Here is a 449-nt window from a genome sequence, read left to right as displayed (position 1 = left end):
TCAGGGGTAGAGTACCATCATCCAGGGATCAGGGGTAGGGTACCATCATCCAGGGTTCAGGGGTAGAGTACCATCATCCAGGGGTAGAGTACCATCATCCAGGGTTCAGGGGTAGAGTACCATCATCCAGGGTTCAGGGGTAGAGTACCATCATCCAGGGTTCAGGGGTAGGGTACCATCATCCAGGGTTCAGGGGTAGAGTACCATCATCCAGGGTTCAGGGGTAGAGTACCATCATCCAGGGTTCAGGGGTAGAGTACCATCATCCAGGGTTCAGGGGTAGGGTACCATCATCCAGGGTTCAGGGGTAGAGTACCATCATCCAGGGTTCAGGGGTAGGGTACCATCATCCAGGGTTCAGGGGTAGAGTACCATCATCCAGGGGTAGAGTACCATCATCCAGGGTTCAGGGGTAGAGTACCATCATCCAGGGTTCAGGGGTAGAGTAC

Source organism: Salvelinus alpinus, chromosome 21 (genome assembly GCF_045679555.1).
Source record: "Salvelinus alpinus chromosome 21, SLU_Salpinus.1, whole genome shotgun sequence".
NCBI lineage: Eukaryota > Metazoa > Chordata > Actinopteri > Salmoniformes > Salmonidae > Salvelinus > Salvelinus alpinus.
This window is presented reverse-complemented; position numbering follows the sequence as displayed.